The sequence below is a fragment of the Delphinus delphis genome, chromosome 11 (assembly GCF_949987515.2).
Source record: "Delphinus delphis chromosome 11, mDelDel1.2, whole genome shotgun sequence".
Classification (NCBI taxonomy): domain Eukaryota; kingdom Metazoa; phylum Chordata; class Mammalia; order Artiodactyla; family Delphinidae; genus Delphinus; species Delphinus delphis.
This window is the reverse complement of record NC_082693.1, coordinates 45,968,172-45,991,848: the sequence shown is the minus strand read 5'-3', so window position 1 is coordinate 45,991,848 and position 23,677 is coordinate 45,968,172. Positions and strand designations below refer to the sequence as shown.

General features: G+C 39.4%; 1 long non-coding RNA gene across 2 annotated transcripts in view; it reads right to left on the bottom strand.

Moving 5' to 3' along the window:
• The window catches only part of LOC132434600 (uncharacterized), a 96,122-nt gene that overhangs the window by 22,264 nt on the left and 50,181 nt on the right, over window positions 1-23,677 (bottom strand). Inside the window, exons 2-4 of one of the 2 annotated variants that reach the window (XR_009521330.1) lie at window positions 22,112-22,157; window positions 19,543-19,631; window positions 17,743-17,865 (exon numbers count right to left, since the gene is read on the bottom strand). This is a non-coding gene — a long non-coding RNA (uncharacterized lncRNA). The remainder of the gene's footprint in view (window positions 1-17,742; window positions 17,866-19,542; window positions 19,632-22,111; window positions 22,158-23,677) is intronic. The other variant, XR_009521329.1, reaches the window with a different exon arrangement.

Here is a 23,677-nt window from a genome sequence, read left to right as displayed (position 1 = left end):
CTTACCATAGATGTGAATTATCTTCTGGGGCCCTCCATTATGCTCTCTTGCCACTGAGCTCTGAGTCAGAACTATCCTGGATCTTCAGGTATATTTTAGTAACTGTAAACTTCAGTGGAATGGGGTTAAGATACTTATCACGCTGCTTGCACACTCTCCTCTGTTATTATGTAAATTCATGGGTAAAACAGGTATAAGGGTTAATGGCTCTGCCCAATTCACCCAAAGCAACTTCCATGTTCTATATAACAACCAATGTGCCAGGGACAAACATAGCATGGAACCATTACTCCATCTTGGTGCAGACATTAGAGCTGAACCAAGACCCTCTTACAGTCCAATGTGATTTCACAACAAGAGCAATACCAATAGCAGGTAAGATTACAGAGCACTTGCTGTGAGGCAGGAACTGAGCAAAGCAGTTTGCTTATTAAATCAGGTATGGGTAAAGCTATGGGTACTATCCGTTTAGGGCCACAATTTCCCTTCATCTCTGAGCCTGTAAAACTCAAGAAACAAGTTATCTGCTCCCATAATACAATGAACAGGATACCAATAGGAAGGGATATAGGTTTCTCATTTACCCCCGTCCCACTCATGCACAGCTTCCCCCATTTTCCGCATTCCCCACCAGAGTGGTATATTTGTCACAATTGATAAACCTATTGTACATTAACATATCATAGTCACCCAAGTCCATAGTTTACATTACAGTTCACTCTTGGTGTTGTACATTCTATGGGTTTGGACAAATATAGAATATTTTAGAATCCTTTCTACGTTATATGTTATGTTTTACATATATTATACTTGTATTATATATTATTCTCAATAGATTCATATGATAAAATCTACTTTTTAACCTGACTTTTAAGCCTAACAACAACTCATGTGTATTTCATGTCAAGATATATATTTCTGAAACACACTTTTTAATGACCAAATAGTATTCCATTATGGAGGCATGCCATGATTTTGTTCAACCAATTCCTTATTGCTGTGCACTTAGGTTGTTTCCACCTTTTAGGAAAGAATGCAGAGTAGGCACAATTCCTAGAAAATGAATTAGCAACAAAATATGAAAACAATTTTAAAATCTAAACATGTACAGAATTGTTTTAAAAAGCACAAAGTGTCAGGAAATCTCAACTATAATAAATCAATACTGTCAATAGGTGGGGGTGAAATCCATATACAACTTAGAGTATTTATTTTTGGACCTGTTCTCTTTGCCAATTTTTATCTGGGTCATTTTTCCAAATTAAATAGCTTTAAATAATTTACATCAAGCCTGGTTCAGTGAGGAAGTACTTTGCTTTTTCATTCCATCACATGGTTTTTCAGCAAAGTTAAAATTAGTACTGAGAAATATGCCCCTGATGAGAAGGGAAAAAACTTTCTAACTCAAGACAAAAAACGAAAGAGCAGAGTGTGATGGCATTGGCAGGCAGTAAAGAGAATACAGGGGATTAGTTAACTAGAAGAATCAAATATCATCATTGTTTTGAAAATGCCAAGATCATATTAATCTGAAATATGAAAATAGTGCTGGCAGCCATATCTTGGGTTTATATCACATCTTCGGGGGAGACATTTCCAATCCAAAGTCATTCACCTTGGCTGTGAATTCTGGCAGAGATAATATTGCCCTAATTCAAATTATGAGTTAATCTCCATGAGTCATTTGTCCTGAAATTTAAAGCAGACACTTTATCTTGTTCCCTGTTAACATTCTCAGTACTGTGGAGCTACAGGATAAATGCAGGAAGCATCAACTCTTGTCATAGATTAAAATTATTTCTAAATTGTTAACTGGCTGGTTTAACTAATTCCCCCTTTAAGTCCTATTAGAAGCCTCCATACTTTACCAAGATGTGATACTACACCTTCAAAAACTTTTTGAAAAGTAACTTATTTCCTCTAAATGTATCAAATTCTTTAAAACTGATAGTGTTTCTATATTATTCTAAATGTAAATGTAGATTACCTATGGCAATTTAATTTAATGCAGTTTATTGTCCAGTAGAATTTAACTTGACCTGGTCAAAATTTCATTGGTTAATTCAAAAAAAAGTAACAAATGTTTTCATTCTTGTATATAAACCTTATTTTTTCATTCAACATTTATGGGTAATTTGTAGCAACATGGATGGACTTAGAGATTATCATACTAAGTGAAGTAAGCTAAACAGAGAAAGACAAATATCATATGATATCACTTATATGTGAAATCTATAAAAATGATACAAATGAACTTATCTACAAAACAGAAATAGATTCACAGACACAGAAAACAAACTCACGGTTACCAAAGGGGAAAGGGGGTGGAGGAGATAAATTAGGAGTTTGGGATTAACATATATACACTATATATAAATAGACAAACAACAAGGACCTACTGTATAGCACAGGGAACTATACTCAATATCTTGTAATAACCTATAATGGAAAATAATCTGAAAAAGAATGTATATACATATATGTATGTATATATATATGTATGTATAACTGAATCACTTTGCTACACACCTGAAATATCACAGCATTGTGAATTAACTACACTTCAATTTAAAAGAAGACATAGGAATCAATAGAAAAAAATGACAAGAGATATGCACAAAGTGTTCACAGAAAAGAAATTCAGAATGACCAATAAAGCATGGAAAATGACAAATATATTAGTAATCATGAAATTTCAAATTAATGCCACAACAAAATAGTTATTTCACATCAAAAAAATTTATGGGTAGTTATCACATACTAGGGAAAGAGAAAGAAAGAGAGAGAGAGAGAGGAAGGAGGGAAGGAAGGAAGGAAGGAACTTTGCATCAAGCAGTGGCTCAGGGACTTAGAACAATGCCCAGCACACAGTAAGTTCTCAATAAATGCTGAATAAATAGAAGATAAGGAGGGAAGGGGAAGGGGAGGAAGGAAAGAGGAAGGAAGGACAAGGTATCTTCCCTTAATAACTTACAAATCTTTTTGTGGAGTTATAGAAAAGCCCTAGGCTAGGAGGCAGGACACCTGGGTTCCCATAGCCAGCTACTAACAACCCAGAATCTGGGAAAGTTATTTCTCTTCCTTGGTCCTTAATTTCCTGAAATGCAGAATTTGGCTTCATTTTGGTTGAAAGTTCTAGAATGCTATAAATAACACCTTATCCACAAAAGTGGTAATTTCTTTTTCCTAACTGCCTTTTGCACACACACGGTCACCCTCATGGCAGAAGCTCAGCTCACCTTTCTCTCCTCTATGCTCCTCACTAAAAAGCATCAGGCTTGAGGATAATCATCTTCTTTGAGCTCTAATCCTGTATTCTAATGATAAATATTGCTTTCTTTTTTGGCCACATGCTAGCCTTTCTCTTTGATGAAAGGAAAGGTAGCCAGTTGGACTTTGCCCAGGTATACAGCACAGTGCATGCAACTCTAAGTCAGAGACCAACTGGAAATGGAAGCTCTTCTCTTAAACATGAGTGTCCTAATGTGGCTCAGCTGGGTTGGACCCACAAAAACTGCTTTCAGGGGACACCCCTAAAATCTGAAGTGAATCTAGGGAAATGAGTTTGGATATTAGGACAGAAGAGGAGAAAATAAAAGCTCCTGGTCTATCTTGCTGCGGTTACAGGCACTGAGGTTGCTAACGCTGCTTTTCTCTCAGGCTGCTGCCTTTTGGGTCCCCATTAAAAACCTCTTGCATGATAATTACTACTCTTTGCTTCTTCAAAATGTCTTGGAGCCTATTTAGCCAATAGATCATCTCATGCAAGGCTACAACTGCTCTTTTAAATATTGCATTAATCATTTAAATGTCTAATGATGTGAGTTATTAGCTTGGCAACAAGATGGTTTTTTCCTCTTGGCTCTTTTTATTTCTTCTCTTATTATTACAGAAAAGCCAAACCAATACTTCACAATGGACACTTATGTCCTCAGGGTCTAAATAATGTTCTTTTGTTTCCACCTATCATTCACTGTGCATGCTATGCTGTAGAGGCATAGCTTCCCGGTCATGCCCACCAAGGACATGGCCCTCCCATTGGCACATCAGCTGAGATTCTAAAGATGGTGCACAGCTGAGAAGAGGGAGTGAAAGGAGTCTAGGACGATGCATCCAAGACCTAGATCTGGTCTAGCTCTGTCACAGATCAGCTGTGCAACCTAGGGGAAGTCAATTAACTCCTCTGAATTCTTCTCTAATATAAGGGAATTATAAAGATCATCTCTTAGTTCTGAAATTCTGTGATTGTTATTGAACCAGGTTTGTGACACTTGGAAAACATGCATATTTTTGTAAAAACAGTCAGAGCAAACTTGACCAGTGAAGGCAGGTTATGGTTCATTATTTATCAAGCAAGTTGTAATTTAATGGAGCTAACTGATGGTTACCCTCAGTTTCATGATCATCAGACTCTTTTCTGGCCAAAGTATTTTAGAAAGAGGATAGAGTATGGCAAGAGGCTTATATTGTAAACTTTGGTCAACAAAGGCATAACTGGTTCACATAATACATGAGAACAGTGGTTGGTATTGGTATATATGATACTTCCTTTCTGAAATTAGGCTAGTGATGCAATAAATGTTCATTGGAGCAGAACTCCTTTTCTCACATCCTGGATCTATCATTTATGATGGACTTAGGTGAATCATCTAAATTATCTAACCTCAGTTCCCTCACTTGTACAACAAGTATATATGTGTATTTCTGTCTCTCGTCTGTGATATTGTGAATGCAGTGCTGTGTTAATTTTCAGAAACATTTGCCATGTCCCTGTGTCCAGCTGGCCCTGTCATAGTATGGTAATTACACGAGTCTGAGTCTATGCTGCCATGACTGAGAGTTTCCGTATCACGGGAATGTCTGTGGCACTCTTCATGTCCTTGTTGCCTTGGGTCGGCGACTGGGTGTATCACAGCTGTGTGGCTAAATGCTGCTAGGCTTGTCTGTGATTTCCACCCTAGCTGTCTTACAGAGCTGCTGGCAGGATGGAGTAAAATGATGAGCAGGAATAATGTGCCACATTTCTATAGCATTTTATAACATACAAAGGGCTTGCCCGTGTGACATCTGTTTTTGGCATCCTAACAGCTGAATGAAGTGTTTTATTATTTGTATTATTATTATTGTATAGATAAGGAGACCTAGAATTTAACTGATTAACTTGAAGTAACTCAGCGAATCAAGGGAATAGCTATATTAACCTAGATCTTTGTCATGGCCCATATTTCAGGTATGTGTTTTTCCCATTGTTGTTGATACTACAGAAAACTCTGGAAGGAAGGCTATGCAGTTGTAATTTCCTAGGTTATTTACTGATCAGGTTTTCCTAAGTAATTGCATCATTTCCTACTTCTTTACCATTGAAGATATAGCTGAAGTTGATAGCAAAGTCAGAGGAAAGTCACAGTTCGGGATGCCAGCTGGTAAAGGAATTTGTCTGAAAGACTCGTACTACATGTTCTGTGGCTAAAATTGTTGTAATGTCTGCTTAATGCTTTCAGTGTATGGACTGAGTCTGCTCCTGATTTACTCTATGATCAATACTTTCTCCAGCAGATATTGCAAAGGCCTCACCTTTCCTCTACTAAGATACCACGACTGAGTCATCAGCAGAATAGGGCATGAGCTGTGAACTACTTCTACAGGGTCAGGGGTGAAGTTCCACTGAGCCAATTTCCTCTTTCTTTTTTTTTATTCATTTTAACATCTTTATTGGAGTATAATTGCTTTTCAATGGTATGTTAGTTTCAGCTTCACAACAAAATGAATCAGTTATATATATACATATGTTCCCATATCTCTTCCCGCTTGCGTCTCCCTCCCTCCCACCCTCCCTATCCCACCCCTCCAGGCGGTCACAAAGCACCGAGCTGATCTCCCTGTGCTATGCGGCTGCTTCCCACTTATCTACCTTACTTTTGGTGGTGTATATATGTCCATGCCTCTCTCTCGCTTTGTCACAGCTCACCCTTCCCCCTCCCCATATCCTCAAGTCCATTCTCTAGTAAGTCTGTGTCTTTATTCCTGTTTCACCCCTAGTTTCTTCATGACACTTTTTTTTTCTTAAATTCCATATATATGTGTTAGCATATGGTATTTGTCTCTCTCTTTCTGACTTACTTCACTCTGTATGACAGACTCTAGGTCTATCCACCTCATTACAAATAGCTCAATTTCGTTTCTTTTTATGGCTGAGTAATATTCCATTGTATATATGTGCCACATCTTCTTTATCCATTCATCCGATGGTGGACACTCAGGTTGTTTCCATCTCCGGGCTATTGTAAATAGAGCTGCAATGAACATTTTGGTACATGAGTCTTTTTGAATTATGGTTTTCTCAGGGTATATGCCCAGTAGTGGGATTGCTGGGTCATATGGTAGTTCTATTTGTAGTTTTTTAAGGAACCTCCATACTGTTCTCCACAGTGGCTGTATCAATTTACATTCCCATCAACAGTGTAAGAGGGTTTCCTTTACTCCACACCCTCTCCAGCATGCATTGTTTCTAGATTTTTTGATGATGGCCATTCTGACTGGTGTGAGATGATATCTCATTGTAGTTTTGATTTGCATTTCTCTAATGATTAATGATGTTGAGCATTCTTTCATGTGTTTGTTGGCAGTCTGTATATCTTCTTTGGAGAAATGTCTATTTAGGTCTTCTGCCCATTTTTGGATTGGGTTGTTTGTTTTTTTGTTATTAAGCTGCATGAGCTGCTTATAAATTTTGGAGATTAATCCTTTGTCAGTTGCTTCATTTGCAAATATTTTCTCCCATTCTGAGGGTTGTCTTTTGGTCTTGTTTATGGTTTCCTTTGCTGCGCAAAAGCTTTTAAGTTTCATTAGGTCCCATTTGTTTATTTTTGTTTTTATTTCCATTTCTCTAGGAGGTGGGTCAAAAAGGACCTTGCTGTGATTTATGTCATAGAGTGTCCTGCCTATGTTTTCCTCTAAGAGTTTGATAGTTTCTGGCCTTACATTTAGGTCTTTAATCCACCTTGAGCTTATCGTTGTGCATGGTGTTAGGGAGTGATCCAATCTCATACTTTTACATGTGGCTGTCCAGTTTTCCCAGCACCACTTATTGAAGAGGCTGTCCTTTCTCCACTGTACATTCCTGCCTCCTTTATCAAAGATAAGGAGACCATATGTGCGTGGGTTTATCTCTGGGCATTCTATCCTGTTCCATTGATCTATATTTCTGTTTTTGTGCCAGTACCATACTGTCTTGATTACTGTAGCTTTGTAGTATACTCTGAAGTCAGGAAGCCTGATTCCTCCAGCTCCGTTTTTCATTCTCAAGATTGCTTTGGCTATTCGGGGTCTTTTGTGTTTCCATACAAATTGTGAAATTTTTTGTTCTAGTTCTGTGAAAAATGCCAGTGGTAGTTTGATAGGGATTGCATTGAATCTGTAGACTGCTTTGGGTAGTAGAGTCATTTTCACAATGTTGATTCTTCCAATCCAAGAACATGGTATATCTCTCCATCTATTTGTATCATCTTTAATTTCTTTCATCAGTGTCTTATAATTTTCTGCATACAGGTCTTTGTCTCCTTACGTAGGTTTATTCCTAGATATTTTATTCTTTTTGTTGCAGTGGTAAATGGGAGTGTTTTCTTGATTTCACTTTCAGATTTTTCATCCTTAGTGTATAGGAATGCCAGAGATTTCTGTGCATTAATTTTGTATCCTGCTACTTTACCAAATTCATTGATTAGCTCTAGTAGTTTTCTGGTAGCATCTTTAGGATTCTCTATGTATACTATCATGTCATCTGCAAATAGTGACAGCTTTACTTCTTCTTTTCCGATTTGGATTCCTTTTATTTCCTTTTATTCTCTGATTGCTGTGGCTAAAACTTCCAAAACTATGTTGAATAAAAGTGGTGAGAGTGGGCAACCTTGTCTTGTTCCTGATCTTAGTGGAAATGCTTTCAGTTTTTCACCATTGAGAACGATGTTGGCTGTGGGTTTGTCATATATGGCCTTTATTATGTTGAGGAAAGTTCCCTCTATGCCTACTTTCTGCAGGGTTTTTATCATAAATAGGTGTTGAATTTTGTCAAAAGCTTTCCCTGCATCTATTGAGATGACCATATGGTTTTTCTCCTTCAATTTGTTAATATGGTGTATCGCGTTGATTGATTTGCGTATATTGAAGAATCCTTGCATTCCTGGAATAAACCCCACTTGATCATGGTGTATGATCCTTTTAATGTGCTGTTGGATTCTGTTTGCTAGTGTTTTGTTGAGGATTTTTGCATCTATGTTCATCAGTGATATTGGCCTGTAGTTTTCTTTCTTTGTGACATCCTTGTCTGGTTTTGGTATCAGGATGATGGTGGCCTCGTAGAATGAGTTGGGGAGTGTTCCTCCCTCTGCTATATTTTGGAAGAGTTTGAGAAGGATAGGTGATAGCTCTCCTCTAAATGTTTGATAGAATTCGCCTGTGAAGCCATCTGGTCCTGGGCTTTTGCTTGTTGGAAGATTTTTAATCACAGTTTCAATTTCAGTGCTTGTGATTGGTCTGTTCATATTTTCTATTTCTTCCTGATTCAGTCTTGGCAGGTTGTGCCTTTCTAAGAATTTGTCCATTTCTTCCAGGTTGTCCATTTTATTGGCATAGAGTTGCTTGTAGTAATCTCTCATGATCTTTTGTATTTCTGCAGTGTCAGTTGTTACTTCTCCTTTTTCATTTCTAATTCTATTGATTTCAGTCTTCTCCCTTTTTTTCTTGATGAGTCTGGCTAATGGTTTATCAATTTTGTTTATCCTTTCAAAGAACCAGCTTTTAGTTTTATTGATCTTTGCTATCGTTTCTTTCAGTTCTTTTTCATTTATTTCTGATCTGATTTTTATGATTTCTTTCCTTCTGCTAACTTTGGGGGTTTTTTTGTTCTTCTTTCTCTAATTGCTTTAGGTGCAAGGTTAGGTTGTTTATTCGAGATGTTTCCTGTTTCTTAAGGTAGGATTGTATTGCTATAAACTTCCCTCTTAGAACTGCTTTTGTTGCATCCCATAGATTTTGAGTCGTCGTGTCTCCATTGTCATTTGTTTCTAGGTATTTTTTGATTTCCTTTTTGATTTCTTCAGTGATCACTTCGTTATTAAGTAGTATATTGTTTAGCCTCCATGTGTTTGTATTTTTTACAGATCTTTTCCTGTAATTGATATCTAGTCTCATAGCGTTGTGGTCGGAAAAGATACTTGATACAATTTCAATTTTCTTAAATTTACCAAGGCTTGATTTGTGACCCAAGATATGATCTATCCTGGAGAATGTTCCATGAGCACTTGAGAAAAATGTGTATTCTGTTGTTTTTGGATGGAATGTCCTATAAATATCAATTAAGTCCATCTTGTTTAATGTGTCATTTAAAGCTTGTGTTTTCCTTATTTATTTTCATTTTGGATGATCTGTCCATTGGTGAAAGTGGGGTGTTAAAGTCCCCTACTATGAATGTGTTACTGTCGATTTCCCCTTTTATGGCTGTTAGTATTTGCCTTATGTATTGAGGTGCTCCTATGTTGGGTGCATAAATATTTACAATTGTTCTATCTTCTTCTTGGATTGATCCCTTGATCATTATGTAGTGTCCTTCTTTGTCTCTTCTAATAGTCTTTATTTTAAAGTCTATTTTGTCTGATATGAAAATTGCTACTCCAGCTTTCTTTTGGTTTCCATTTGCATGGAATATCTTTTTCCATCCCCTTACTTTCAGTCTGTATGTGTCTCTAGGTCTGAAGTGGGTCTCTTGTAGACAGCATATATATGGGTCTTGTTTTTGCATCCATTCAGCCAATCTGTGTCTTTTGGTGGGAGCATTTAGTCCATTTACATTTAAGGTAATTATAGATATGTATGTTCCTATTCCCATTTTCTTAATTGTTTTGGGTTCGTTATTGTAGGTCTTTTTCTTCTCTTGTGTTTCTTGCCTAGAGAAGTTCCTTTAGCATTTGTTGTAAAGCTGGTTTGGTGGTGCTGAACTCTCTCAACTTTTGCTTGTCTGTAAAGGTTTTAATTTCTCCATCAAATCTGAATGAGATCCTTGCTGGGTAGAGTAATCTTGGTTGCAGGTTTTTCTCCTTCATCACTTTAAATATGTCCTGCCACTCCTTTCTGGCTTTCAGAGTTTCTGCTGAAAGATCAGCTGTTAACCTTATGGGGATTCCCTTGTGTGTTATTTGTTGTCTTTCCCTTGCTGCTTTTAATATGTTTTCTTTGTATTTAATTTTTGACAGTTTGATTAATATGTGTCTTGGCGTATTTCTCCTTGGATTTATCCTGTATGGGACTCTCTGTGCTTCCTGGACTTGATTAACTATTTCCTTTCCCATATTAGGGAAGTTTTCAACTATAATCTCTTCAAATATTCTCAGTCCCTTTCTTTGTCTCTTCTTTTTCTGGAATCCCTATAATTCGAATGTTGGTGCATTTAATGTTGTCCCAGAGGTCTCTGAGACTGTCCTCCGTTCTTTTCATTCTTTTTTCTTTATTCTGCTCTGCACTAGTTATTTCCACTATTTTATCTTCCAGGTCACTTATCCGTTCTTCTGCCTCAGTTATTCTGCTATTGATCCCATCTAGAGTATTTTTCATTTCATTTATTGTGTTGTTCATCGTTGCTTGTTTCATCTTTAGTTCTTCTAGGTCCTTGTTAAATGTTTCTTGCATTTTGTCTATTCTATTTCCAAGATTTTGGATCATCTTCACTATCATTATTCTGAATTCTTTTTCAAGTAGAGTGTCTATTTCCTCTTCATTTGTTAGGTCTGGTGGGTTTTCATCTTGCTCCTTCATCTGTGGTGTGTTTTTCTGTCTTTTCATTTTGCTTATCTTACTGTGTTTGGGGTCTCCTTTTTGCAGGCTGAAGGTTCGTAGTTCCTGTTGTTTTTGGTGTCTATCCCCAGTGGCCAAGGTTGGTTCAGTGGGTTGTGTAGGCTTCCTGGTGGAGGGGACTAGTGCCTGTGTTCTGGTGGATGAGGCTGGATCTTGTCTTTCTGGTGGGCAGGTCCACATCTGGTGCTGTGTTTTGGGGTGTCTGTAGACTTATGATTTTGGGCAGCCTCTCTGCTAAGGGTGGGGTTGTGTTCCTGTGTTGCTAGTTGTTTGGCATAGGATGTCCAGCACTGTAGCTTGCTGGTCGTTGAGTGGAGCTGGTTGCTGGCATTGAGATGGAGATCTCTGGGAGATTTTCGCCGTTTGATATTATGTGCAGCTGGGAGGCCTGTTGTGGACCAGTGTCCTGAAGTTGGCTCTCCCACCTCAGAGGCACAGTACTAACTCCTCGCTGCAGCACCAAGAGCCTTTCATCCACACGGCTCCTTAATTTGGGATGATTCGTTGTCTATTCCTGTATTCCACAGATGCAGGGCACATCAAGTTGATTGTGGAGCTTTAATCCACTGCTCCTATGGCTGCTGGGAGAGATTTCCCTTTCTCTTCTTTGTTCTCACAGCTCCTAGGGGCTCAGCTTTGGATTTGGCCCCGCCTCTGTTGTAGGTTGCCTGAGGGCGTCTGTTCTTTACTCAGACAGGACGGGGTTAAAGGAGCCGCTGATTCGGGGGCTCTGGCTCACTCAGGCCGGGGGGGGGGGGGGGCACAGAGTGCTGAGGGGGGAGGGACGGGCATGGAGTGCAGGGCGGGCCTGTGGAGGCAGAGGCCAGCATGACGTTATGACAGCCTGAGGCGCCGTTTGTTCTCCCAGGGGAGTTATCCCTGGATCCCGGGACCTTGGCAGTGGCGGGCTGCACAGGCTCCCCGGAATGGGGTGTGGATAGTGACCTGTGTTCGCACACAGGCTTCTTGGTGGAGGTAGCAGCGGCCTTACCGTCTCATGTCTGTCTCTGGGGTCCGCACTTTTAGCCGCGGCTCGCGCCCGTCTCTGGAGCTCCTTTAAGCAGCGCTCTTAATCCCCTCTCCTCGCGCACCAGGAAATAAAGAGGGAAGAAAATGTCTCTTGCCTCTTCGGCAGGTCCAGACTTTTCCCTGGACTCCTTCCCGGCTAGCCGCGGCGCACTAACGCCCTGCAGGCTGTGTTCACGCCGCCAACCCCACTCCTCCCCCGGCACTCCGACCGAAGCCGGAGCCTCAGCTCCCAGCCCTGCCCGCCGCAGCGGGTGAGCAGACAAGTCTCTTGGCTGGTGAGTGCCGGTCAGCCCTGATACTCTGTGCTGGAATCTCTCCGCTTTGCCCCCCACACCCCTGTTGCTGTGCTCTCCTCCGCGGCTGCGAAGCTCCCCCGCTTCGCCACCCGCAGTCTCTGCCCGCGAAGGGGCTTCCTAGTGTGTGGACACTTTTCCTCCTTCACAGCTCCCTCCCGCTGGTGCAGGACCCGTCCCTATCCTTCTGTCTCTGTTTACCAGTTACGTGGGGGGTTTCTTGCCTTTTGGGAGGTCTGAGGTCTTCTGCCAGCGTTCAGTAGGTGTTCTGTAGGAGTTGTTCCACGTGTAGATGTATTTCTGGTGTATCTGTGGGGAGGAGGGTGATCTCCGCGTCTTACTCTTCCCTTGCAGTGTTTCTTGATTCAGCCAATTTTCTCTTTCTCATCACCCTGGTGATCACTTGCTCAGGGTAGGAGCAGATCCCACAATCAAGCACTCTGAGTTCCCTTATCTGTCAAAGTGTGTAACAATAGCTGCCTTGCAGCATTAGTATGAGTATTTATAAAATAGTGTGTGCAGAGTGGTTTACAAAATAAATAATAGTTATTTTAACAGAGACATTATTACAGGGAATCACACCCAAGATCTTTGTCTTTTTGCATAGAACTCCCATCAGCTGAGCCAAGAAGCCAGCCATAGTCACTTACATTCTATATTCTGACAATCATTTCTTAAACACTTAAAGGGGGTGGGGGGGAGGGGAGGTTAATTAAATAAACACTTTAATAAATATTCTTAAATCAGAGAGACATATCTTTGAAATTTCTTATCTGAGTTTTGTGCATTTGTTTACGTCTCTCTTTGGAAGAATGAATAAATTAATTTCTCCTATCACTTGGCAAAGGTAGGAAGCCTTTGTCAGTGCCATTTATGCACAAGAGGACAACTTTAGGTCTGTACTGAAGAGAGATTAAATACACAGACTTCTATAGGTCAAGAGGCAAGAAGTTAACGTGCTGTTATTATTGTTGTTATTAACATCTAGTTATTTAACACACAGTATATGCCAGGTTCTGAACTAAAATTTTATATACACCATTCATTCATTAATTTAATGAGCACCTACCATGTGCCAGGGGTTATAGTTAAATAAGTTGTTGAGAAGCCAGTCTGATCTCTGAATAGTAACATACCCGCTTAAAAAAAATCATGAATCATGATTTTCTGGGACTTACATTCCTCATCTGTATAATGAGGATAATAAAACCTGTTTTTCTATCCAGGACCTCTACAAAGATCAAAAGAGACAATAGACATAAAACCTTGTGAATAATTAAGAGTTTTGAAAATATAAATGTTAAGAATAGCACTGAAATGTTTGGTTTCAATTTTTGGTCTGTTCATTTATTTGTTTTACTAGATTCTGAAACACCTTTTATATCACCTCAGATTGTATTAGTCTGCCTTCCAGAGAAAACCAAACTAAAGTGGTTTAACTGGAAAACACTTATTTTTGCCAAATAACGAAAAATACAGGGGTAGGCAATCTAAGGCTCAACACTGATGTTAAGGACCCAGGTTAATCCTACCTTCATGCCACTCCAACCTTAGAGTTTGATTTTCTTCATGATCATACAATGGTTGCTGCACCTCCAGGATTGCAGCCACATTCTAGGCAGACATCTTTATGAAGTTTTGTCAGATACGTCAGGAAAAGAAGCTCTTTCCAGTTGTAGTTAGAATTCAAGATATAAAGTATAGCTTCCCCCATAGGAAAAAAATGGTCAATTTATTAATAAACAAAAAGGAATGGGATCTTATTCATATTCATAATTCTTATTATACTGCAGACTCAAAGGTTATAAAAAAATTAAAAGGAAAATAAAGATGAAATTAAATGTACACATGCCTGGAATTAAATTCACTCAGAGAAATAAGGGGGAACTAGAGGCGTTCATTACTCATACTATCAGGGAGCAGGGAAAGAATAAAACAACATAAAGGCTAGTAGATTAAACTAGAGTGAAAAAACAGTTTCTCTAAAGGGAATATGTTCATCAGGGTTCTATAGAGAAACAAGCCAATAGGAACCCAAAGAAAACTTGAAGACCGTCAGCTGGCAGAATTCTTCTTCTAGGGATGCCAGTTTTTTTCTTAAGGTCTTCAACTGATTGGATGAGGTCCACCACACTATGGAGGATAACCTGCTTCACTCTACATCTACTGACTTAAATGTTTACCTCATCTAAAAACAAAACCTTTACAGCAACATCCAGATACGTTTGCCCGTACATCTAGGTACTATAGTCTAGCCAAGCTGACACATAAAATTAAACGTCACAGGGACCCCTGAGATCTTAAAAAACAAGCCAGACATATACGAAGTGCAGATTTTAGTGGTTTTTCCCGAGTGTTGGGATCTAGGAAATGATTGGGAGGCAACCTCCTAAAACTCAGAAATTCCATATTAAAAAATAATTCCTTGAATTTCTTGACAGCTATATCTCGTGGTTACAGAAAACTGGACAGAATTGAGAAAGAACAGTATGATTATAAAATACACAAAGATTATTAGAGTACATTGTTAAAATAATGGCCCCCCAATGAACCATTCCTCCTTTTGTTCATTCCCATTTGTTATGTCACTTTGCTATGCCTTCCACCCAGAGGTGGAACCCATTTCCTCACTCCTTAAACCTGGGGTTGTCTAGTGACTCTTGACCAATAGAATGCAGCAGAACTGATGTTATACAACTTTCGGGGATGGCATCTCCTGCTTTCACTCTCTTAACACTACCCTGAGACCACTACTCTGTGAAGGAACCCAGGCAAGTGGAAAGAGAGGTCCTACTGTCCCAGCTCTGGCTGCTGAGTCCAGTCCCCACTGACGCTCCAGCTACGTGTAGCCTCATGAGTGATCCCAGGCAAAATTAGCAGATAACCCAGCCAACCCAAAGAATTATAAAAAGTAATACGTCACTGTTGCTGTCAGCCACTAAGTTTTGAGGTGGTTTGTTGCACAACTGTAGATAACTAAAGCATAACTGCAATTCATTTATTTTCATAGCTGCCTAGTACTTCATCGAATAACTTCACGATTTTAAAAAATCCATTTCTTTCTTGATAACTATTTGAAATGTTCCCAGTTTATTGCTGTCAAGAAAAATGCCTCTTATGAACATTTATATACATTTATATGAACAGTTACATAAATACAAGAATTTCTCCGGAATATATACCTAGGAGTAGAATTACTGCTGTAAATATGAGCATTTTCAGGTTAACTATCAAAGTAGGCATCAAGCTGCTTTCCAAAGTACAAACCGTGCAGCGATTAGACAGATAAACCATAAAAGAAAAGGTTAGTACATACACTAACTTAAGTCAAGAACTTTTTCATTAAAGACAACATAATGAAAGGAAAAGACGAGCAACAAACTGGAAAAAGGCATCTGCCTACATTTAATTAACAAAGAATTAGTAATACTTAACACATAAAGAATTATGAATCAATGGGGAAGAAGATAAACAACTTATTAGGAAAAAATACAAACAAACATATCACAGAAGGAAAACATAAAATGGCCCATAAACATGTAAAATAAATTTCCAGTTCATTAGTAAATAGGGAAATGGGTTTCTTAAGGAACCCAAGACATTTCTTTGCCATTTTAAAGGGGGTGGATGATATTGGTAAAACAAAATTTAAGTCGGGTCTCCTAACTATTCACCTACTAAATTTATGTCTTAAATATTCAAAAATAAAAAATCTGGAATTGAAATGGTGACAGTAAAATACACAATGTTGATGCAGGTGCAGGGAAAAGTAACTAATTCTGCAGGTAAGAACGTAAATGAATACATTTCTAGAGATGGATTTGGTAATATATACCAAAAGCTCTTAAAGTGTTTATGCTCTGAGTCAGGAATTTGACTTCTGGGAACTTATATGCCAGCTGCAGAGATATTTGCCCTGGAAGTGTTGACTGCTGCACACCTTGACCATACGCCCTTCTAAAGGGTTTGTCTCACCTGTAGTTCTTCCTGAGAGGTAAGGTCAACTTTTACACCAGATGAACCTGACCTCATCCTGCCAGAGATGAAGGTACTGATGGGTCAGCACAAAGTGATGAGCATGGACAAACAGGAAACCAAGAGACTAAAGCTGTCGGTTATGGAGACAGGAGCCGAAAGGATGGATTAAAGGTTGCCACGATGCATTCATCTAGACAGGGAAGACCATCACATAACAGAGACGAGAATTATGAGGAGGTAAAGGAACACTGTTAGTAAAAAGAAAGAATGAAATAGATGCACAGAGAGAAGCAACTCTCCTAGAGCTGCTTAGACGGCCACAGCCTTCTAGGTCCAGCTCCAGCCCACATGTGTCGTAACAATAAAACACTTTTTCATTGAGGAGCCTCAAGCAAGACTATTTCTTGAAACCAAGAAGGTTCTCACTAAAACAACCCCAAATGAAATAATGTATAAGGGCATAAAAGTGTGATGCTGAAGCAAGCATATTGATTAAATGACAAGTTCACCATGATAGGTTTTTTGTCTCCTCTATGTGATATATGGTCTGCATCTTTTGTGCAATTTACTTCTGGGGAAGAAAATTAGTAGGAAACTTTGACTAGAGGATCAAACTCTGTCTTCTAATCTGATCCCGCCAGCAATATACAGCATTTAAAGTCAACTAAAATAAGTTAATAAAATTAAAAAGAAGCACATTCAGAAAAGTATACCAAATATTTGCATTTTTTCCTTGATATTTACATATACAGTGTGTGATAAACACAGACATAGATCAGAAAGAATGTACATCAAAATATTAAAGTTTTTTAACTCTATGGGTTCTTTATGTACAGTGAAATGGATAATTTTAGAAATAAACACTTTAATGTGAGCTTGTGAATATTTGTGCCTTTGGATAGCACCCCCATATGGTTCTTCCATGGGAAAGGACAGTTCCACGGGAACAGTTTGAAGATGCTGATTCATGGTCAAATGTTTCACACTCACTGTCATAAATGAGCACTACACAAGGTCAGAAACACAAAGTAAGGGTCAGCCCTGCAGTTGGACATTGGGAAGCTGTTCGTAGTTTTAACTGAGCTCCTGGCTAAGCCATTTCAGGGCCACCATGGTTAGACATCCTGATTGTTCGATTTGCTGCTTTGCTCATGAAATTTAGGAGGAAATGCCATAGACTGTTATTGGCAAAGCAAGTTATTTGACGTATTATTCGACATCAAAAAGTTGTCTCAATGAGAAAAAATTAGTAGCTGAGTTTATTTCTGTGATAATGTTTTGAATTTAAATTCTCTGATAAACTTATCATTAAGGTTTTATAAGAAGGTTGTTCAATGTTAGTTTATTATTGCAGACTATTTAGTAATGGCTTTAAAATAGATTCTATTTGTAATGTGCAGCAAATAGGATTTTATAATCAAGGAATTTTTACTTTTATGCCATGTTAATCATTAAATTGAGCCAGGAAATAACAGAGTTGAATCAGATGAAAATATTAAATCTTTTAGCAGGAGGCTGGATAAAACAGTTTGATCATTTGAGGTTTACCTATGAATTAACTCATTGTGAAAAGATAATAAATGATTTCATTACTCACCATCTGTTAGAAATTCAATTAAATGCCATTTAGTTTCCGTCACCACAAACCTCCTGCCATCCCTCCAGTCTCAGTATTATCCCTACTGCATGTTGACCCTGCTGGGGGGTAAACCTCAGCCATCTAGAGAAGGGACATAGCGTGAATCCTATGTTAGATCCATGACATAGCTACACGCTAAATTCCATCCACCACGTGTCATTCACTCCCCTCATCAGTGATATAAACCAGTGGATCCCCTGAATCCCCAGGCACACTTGGTCCTCCACCCTCAGCATTCCTCTGACACTTGGGAGCTCTCTCTCTACTTAACTTGCAGTGCTGTCATGATACACCTACCTGGCTACTTCTTCACAAACTGACGAGTACTTTAAGGTCCAGGACAATATCTAGTTTACTGTGATGTAATGGGACAAAAAATATTATTTAAAGCCAAAGCTGACTGTATCAACTTCTACCCAATAGGAAAAATGCCATAGTTCTATTCTCTTTCTCAGAGACTTTTGTAGAAAAGACTAAAATTGCAAGACCTCTTCCAATTCTTTTGTGCTGTTTCATGGTGGAAAGTAGAGCACACATCCCATTGTTTAGCAGAATGCCTTAGGTGTATCTCCACCTATTCAAAAGTATACCCAAAGCAGGGCTTCCCTGGTGGCGCAGTGGTTGAGTCCGCCTGCCGATGCAGGGGACACGGGTTCGTGCCCTGGTCCGGGAAGATCCCACATCCCGCAAAGCGGCTGGGCCCGTGAGCCATGGCCGCTGAGCCTGCACGTCCGGAGCCTGTGTCCGCAACGCAAGAGGCCACAACAGTGAGAGGGCCGTGTACCGCAAAAAAAAAAAAAAAAAAAAAAAGTATACCCAAAGCAGAGGAACAGGAAATAAATTGCCCCGCATAACACAGTAAGGAGAATTGAGTTTCCCTGGGTTGCTTAAGGATGAAGGCGGGGGGGAGTCCACTAAACTGAAAACTAGAGATTCTGGAGAATGGCTCTCAAACTATCTGTGGTGAAGGACAGGGTTTGTGGGTTTTCTTTTTAGTTTTTTGTTGTTGGAGTGAGCTGTTCTTGTGGCGGGGGTAGTTAGTTTTGATCATCACTGATTAATTGTTGTAAATGCTTACTCTCAATTTCAGGATTTACCTCATGGTGAATTGATAAGAGTCCACCACTTTGAGTAGCATTTGTCTAGAGGGTGGGGAGGTTGAAGGACTCTCAAGAACAATAATGTCTAATATTCAATTTTAAGTTGTCATTGCTGATATATATGTACCCTTTATGTCACCAAATTTTTAAATGCTTTGCATGAATGGATTTTGTTTTGGTTGCAGTTGGGGATAGGGATTTTGGAAAACAAGGAAGGGAAAAAATTTTATGTCTTGGTCAACGTAGAGCAGACAAGAGAAGGGAATAGATGGTGACACATAAAAGTTTGATGAGATCAAAAACTAAAGCCAGAATCACCTTAAGGATATAATCTCTATAGATAGCCAACTAACCAAAAAGCCCACCAAAAGTTTTATAGATTAAGCAAAGTCAAGTTTATAGCTTATTTCAATAAAGGAGGTCATTACCTTGATGGAGTCTTAGAAGCATCTTGACAGAGAGAGTACAGAGGAAAGATAAGAGTCTGGTTTAAGATGGGTCCTTCAGTGTGAAAGGAAATTGAGCAGGGTTTGTGGTATAATAGTTTAGAACTGGCAGATGCAGTGAGAACAAGGTTATAAAGGAAGTCTTGAAGAGTAAACAGTCCTTTGATAAACCCAGTTGAATAACCTATTGTTCTGAGAAGGAGGCTGTTTACCTTGATGAAGGCTACTTGAGTAGTCTACCACTGAAATAAATGGATTTCAGAAAGTCCATGAGACAGACATCTTCCTGGATAAGAATTTCCTGGAAAAATAGTCAGGTTAATGCACAGTGGTGAGTAGTTAAAGTCATGCTAAGGTTGACAGTAAGCTACAGTTTTCAGTTCTGAGTAACCAGTAAATGCAAACCCTGTAGAAGATACTAGATTTCTCAGAGGTTTTAGGACAGGAAATTGGTCTCATGTGACATGTTTGTCACCCCTGTCTTCCAGCAATGAGAGGCATGTAGTAGGGACTTGACAAATACTTACGAAAACAGAATGAATAAATAACTGAGTGCATGAATGAGCACACCACCCTGTTAGTGTTGAATTCAAAGCCTGAAAGCTCCAGTTTTTTAATGTCCTCTATCATAATGACTTCTTGTTTCAACATCATCTATTTCTTTAAGAAGAAAAAGAAAAAGCAACCATGCTAAACTTCAAACATGAGCACATGAGCATGTCTGATGAATGACCCTGTAGAGCACTGGAATCTTACACAACTCATCGTGAACCGACTGGAAATCTGGTCTCCCACCATCAGCCCTGTGAAACCTGAAAGTGACCATTTATAAAGAAGTGGTGACTCTGCCATGGGATGCAATGAGAGCCCTGAACTCAGAATCCTGCCTGATATATTTCATGTGATTCCTCCTTTTTTTTTTTTTTTTGCGGTACGCAGGCCTCTCACTATTGTGGCCTCTCCCGTTTAGGAGCACAGGCTCCGGACGCGCAGGCTCAGCGGCCATGGCTCATGGGCCCAGCCGCTCCACGGCATGTGGGATCCTCCCGGACCGGGGTGCAAACCCGTGTCCCCTGCATCGGCAGGCGGACTCTCAACCACTGCGCCACCAGGGAAGCCCGATTCCTCCTTTTAATTTCCACTTGGAGAGACTCATTGAACTTGTAGCTGACTGATGGAACTTTCCTTTGCCAGGCAAGCAATAAATTCGGCTTTGTTTCCAATCTTAATTCGGTGGTCATTTTTTCTCAGTGCTTAACAATTCCAATAGAATCAGAACCCCCAGATATAACAAAGAGGTAGACTATTAATAAAATCCCAACCCCACCGTCAATGAGGTTCCAAAAATAAAAGTATTGTTTTCTCCAAAGCTACAATCCAAAACTTTGTAATACAATTAAAACTTTATAATAGTGTAATTTTAAAATGCAGTCTTTACAGACTGAGGCATATACATTGTGGCTGACTGGTCATGTATTTCAAACAAATATTAAAACATTCTGTGGACAATGACATGACCTATTTGAAACCAGAACTGCCCCCCAGAAAATCTAAGACACTAGGTCTTGAATCCAAAACATCTCTACCCACACTCCTTTGATTGTGTACGTTGTTTTACAAGACTGTTTGAAATTTCTTTAGATGTGTGTTTGGAACCAACAACATTTGTTTTTTAAGCAAACTTCTCTAGGAAAAACAGGGTATTATTCATTTATATACACTCATTTATATATTAATGAATTTGGTCAAATAAAGGCATATGATTTGGGCACTTACTAGATATCAGGGGAAGGTCTGAGTCTGAGTCAGCTACCTCAAAGGTCTTGGTTAAGACAGAAAGAAAGTGCTCTAAGCCAGTAAGCCCTGGGAGAGTAACGATCAAAAGAAGACGGGAATATCCCAGTCTGTACATTCAAGGAACATTCTCCAAAACTGAAGGAGGTCTGGATCTCCCTCTGTTTGTGAGTTGGGACCTGCCTATAATATTTTTAGGATGTCTTGGTCATTGAAATACTATATCTCTGAGCAGAAGGGGAGAGATACCTCAGCTATATATACTTTCAGAGTATTTTCATTTTGGTTGTCTCTCCAGCTGAGCTTGGGTTTCCCACCTGATAGACTGCATTTAAAATGTTCTGTTGGAGTATTCAGTTCATTTATTTTTAATTAAAATGTTATTAAGATTATAAAACTGGTATTAAGATTAAAAGCAGACAGAGCAAATTATGTATGTGATGTGGTAACATTAAATATTCACTCACCCAGCTAATCTGGATAACTTCAGAGTGAAGAGCAAAAAATCACTGTGGCTTCCAACTTTGTTCTTTTCAGTTTCCCAGCAGGTGTCCCTGGGTGCCCTCTCTGTTGCGATTCATGAGTCTGTCCTCCTAGACTGCTTCTAATGGAGCCTTGCAAATAAGTGATATCTCACCAGCCCATCAGTGTGGAAAAATGGGGGAAAGGGAGTATCAGCTACCTGTTATCACCCCAGAGAAGAAAAACCAGTTTCATGATCAACAGAGCCCATGGAACGAACGTAACATGGGCACCTTGAAATGACGGAAGAGCTTCAGTGCACATTAAGCTGTCTCCAACCACTGGTTCCAGGACCCACAGGAAAGGTGACTATACGCAGATGGGAAAAGCACTACAGTTGATCTGGCTTGGACATGACTCCTACCTTGTGGGTAGACACTAGAAATAGGCCTACAGAGAACCCATGGCTTAACAGGAAAAGAAATTATAGCTAACAAGCACTTTAAAATTCATGATCTATCTTACCTTTCAACAAGCCATTGTGGTTGACAGCAAAAGTTCACAAAACAACCTATATAAAAAAATAAATTAAATTAAATTAATTTAAAAAAAGACACCATTGACACTAAGTAAAATCAGGCCTCTCCATCAAAAGAGAGAGCTGCTCTATCCTATGGTATTTCTGGCAAAAGATTTCAGCTGGGTAATGTACTAAAGTCACTCATCAAATAAAGATAATATATTTATTTAAGGAAAAAAAAGTTAACAAAACAGAAATGAACTTCTCAAGGCCATTCTAGAGATGCAGGTTGTTGAGTGAGAATTGGAACTAGCCTCTAAATCCTACGGGAGTTCTAGGTGATACATATGTACGTATGTTTGTATGTATGTATGCACACGTGCATGTGTGCATGCGTGCGTGTGTGTGTGTGTGAGAGAGAGAGAAACTGATCAGGAGGCTTCTATATAGGATGTACAAACCCTTCACCTTCTTACTCTTGTTTCTGGGATGTGCAATTGTATTAGTTGATCTCAGCTATGCATTTTTAGAAATTGAGCACTTTACCCACCTTGGAATGCTGGATTGGGTAATCTGACCATTAATAAGGTTATGTCAGATTACTTTTAGAGGCTTCTTAAAATCAAAGTTAATGTTTTGTATGAGTATTTCTATTAAAGAGAATAAATCCAGAATAAAAAATATTTTTCTTTCCCCCTAAACATTACTCAGGTAAAAAGCAGGCAGTCTGGGCTTCCCTGGTGGCGCAGTGGTTGAGAGTCAGCCTGCCGATGCAGGGGACACGGGTTTGTGCTGTGGTCCAGGAAGATCCCACATGTCGCCGAGCGGCTGAGCCTGCGCGTCCGGAGCCTGTGCTCCGCAACGAGAGAGGCCACAACAGTGAGAGGCCCACGTACCGCAAAAAAATTTTAAAAAGCAGGCAGTCTGAAAAATGTCAAATATTTCAAAAATAAAGTTGATATAAATGCAAGAATCTACAATGGTTTATGAAAACAAGGAAGCAACTGGAAAATTTTCATTAACATAATCCTTTTCAAAGAAGAAAAAGGAAAAAATAACAGTAAATTTACTGCTGAGTTTCTTAGCTAGAGAAGAAATCCTAAACTGTATCAATCATTTGCTTCAGATCAGAATCTACATTTAGCTTAGGAAACAGACATCTTTTCCTAAGTCCTGGGTCCAGGATCCAAATACAGGCTGTGGGGCCTGTGTCCACTTAGGTCCAGTAGGGTCCCCACTGGAGTGGCCAGTATGTCACTGGAGAATGGTCTCATTTGTAGCCTCCAAATCCAGTTCTCTGGCCCTCCCAGAGTTTCTGTGAGCTCCCTAGTGTTCTTGAATTCATTCCTTTTCTGTTTAAACTGCCTAGACTGACCTTTATTTTTGGAACACCCTCACACAGAGGCACACATGAAGGACATCCTCCACACGATAGCCAGAGTGAGATTTCTATGCAAACATCAATACATTACACTCCCTTAATCAAAACCCTCTAATGGACTTCCCACTGCCACCACACTATAGCCCAGACCCCTCACCAGGAATGTGGGCCCACACCTTGACCATGGAGA